Source organism: Molossus molossus, unplaced genomic scaffold (assembly GCF_014108415.1).
Source record: "Molossus molossus isolate mMolMol1 unplaced genomic scaffold, mMolMol1.p scaffold_m16_p_14, whole genome shotgun sequence".
Taxonomy (NCBI): domain Eukaryota; kingdom Metazoa; phylum Chordata; class Mammalia; order Chiroptera; family Molossidae; genus Molossus; species Molossus molossus.
In genome coordinates this window covers 90,224,548-90,226,782 of record NW_023425349.1, presented here as the reverse complement: position 1 = coordinate 90,226,782, position 2,235 = coordinate 90,224,548, and the positions used below count along the sequence as shown (strand labels likewise).

Below are 2,235 nucleotides of genomic sequence, written 5' to 3'. Positions count from 1 at the left end.
TGAGACAACATGGAGGGACCTGGCGAATATTATGCTGAGTAAAATAAGGCCAATCAGAGAAAGAAAAATACCACATGATCTCAATTATATGTGATATATAATGAACAAGAAAAGCGGATGAACAAAATAGACCCAGAGATATAGAAAGGAGTACGGTTCAGACTGGCAGACCTCAGAGGAAGGGGGCAGTGGGGAGGGATGAGATGAACCAAAGAACTTATATGCACGTGAGTGTAACCAATACGCATATGAGGCAGATAGGGGTGGGTGGGGCAGAAAGGGAGGAAGGTGTCTGGTGGGGGGGGGGGGAGGAGAAACATCTGGAACAAAAATTAATTAATTAATTAATTACAAAATATATCAAAGCGGAGTGTCGGTCAGGTGCTGCTTCCAGGATCCTGAGATCCAGAGAAGCCAGGGTCGGAGCGGTCCTCAAGCGTTATTGGTCTATGAGATGGCAGAGAATGGAAAAACTTGTGACCAGAGGCGTGTAGCAATGAACAAGAAACAATAGAATAGAAACTTCACAGACCCCTCTTCAATGAATGAAAAGAAGAAGAGGGATAGGGAAGAAAGGCAGAATATTGTCCTGTGGAGACAGCCACTCATTGCCTTGCAGTATTTTTCTCTGGAAATCCTAGTAATCTTTAAGGAATGGACCACAAAATTATGGATCGTCAGAACACTGTGGTCTCTTGTTTACTGTTGCTTGCTGTGCTTGTAGCTACGTATTATGTTGAAGGAGCACATCAACAGTATGTGCAACGTATAGAGAAACAGTTTCTTTTGTATGCCTACTGGATAGGTTTCAGAATTTTGTCTTCTGTTGGGCTTGGAACAGGGCTGCACACCTTTCTGCTTTATCTGGGTCCACGTATAGCTTCAGTTACATTAGCTGCTTGTGAGTGCAATTCAGTTAATTTCCTGAACCGCCCTATCCGGATCAGGTTACTTGTCCAGATAAAGAGGGCATTGAAGGATCTGTTTCTTTGTGGAGCATCATCTCAAAAGTTAGGATTGAGGCCCGCATGTGGGGTGTTGGTACAGCGATCGGAGCGCTGCCTCCGTATTTCATGGCCAGAGCAACTCGACTCTCGGGTGCAGAACCAGATGATGGAGAGTATCGGGAATTCTAAGAGATGCTGGAACATGCAGAGGCTGCACAGGACTTTGCCTCCCGGGCTAAGCTGGCCGTTCAAAACCTAGTACAGAAGGTTGGATTTTGGGGGATTTTGGCCTGTGCTTCAATTCCAAATCCTCTGTTTGATCTGGCTGGAATAACACATGGACACTTTCTTGTACCTTTTTGGAATTTCTTTGGTGTAACCTTGAATGTAAAAGCAATAATTAAAACGCATATTCAGAAAATCTTTATTATAAGAACGTTCAGAAACACAGTGAACAGATGGTGGCTTTCATCGGTGCTATCCCCAGCATAGGTCCACCTCTGCAGAAGCCGTTCCGGGGACACCTGGAGGCCCGCAGCAGAAGCTTCACCACCGGAGTGAAACGCGCACGCCGCAGAGAGAAAACTGGTTGTCCTGGATGTTGAGAAGTAGGTCGTCGCAATGGTGTGTCACTTCATCCTGTCCATCATTAACTCCATGGCACAAAGTTATGCCAAAAGAATCCAGCAGCGGTTTAACGCAGAGGAGAAAACTAAGCAGGAAAATTTCTCACCAGCAGAAATGAGAATGGATGGATTCTGCCTTACTTGGGGGGACTCCAAACCGGGAAAGAAAATTCCCCTTCTCCATCCTCTATCGATTTGATTTTTTTTTCCTGAAAGCAATTTAGCCCATATTTTGCACTGACATACGTTTTCCTTTGTGTGTTAAGGTAAGGTATCCACCCTCAATTCCGTTCAAGCTGTCTTTATTAGGGTGGACTGGGGATGGTCACAGCAAACTTCATGGAAACTGGCCTTCTAGTTGTTACTTGCAAAAGGCCCACGTACTATAATTAAAGAATTCCGGACACCACAAGAAAAGTTCCTGAGTATGTTAAGTACATCCAGCTTTTTAGGCTTGTCACAAATGACTGCTCTGTTTTTCTAAATCATCAAAATGTATATAGATATTAGTTGGGATAACAGTTTTACATGTCTATCATGATACAATTTAATAAGGGCCCAGCCCTTCCTCCCACCTACAAAAAAAAAAAAGGCCATTTTATGATGCATTGCACACTGTCTTGGGAAATTGATCTTTAAATTTTGAGACAGTATAAGGAAAA

The 2,235-nt window shown here is 43.7% G+C and overlaps 1 pseudogene; it reads left to right on the top strand.

Moving 5' to 3' along the window:
* The first annotated feature begins 454 nt into the window (after nucleotides 1-454).
* LOC118629377 lies at nucleotides 455-1,843 on the top strand (annotated as a pseudogene).
* The last annotated feature ends 392 nt before the right edge of the window (nucleotides 1,844-2,235 follow it).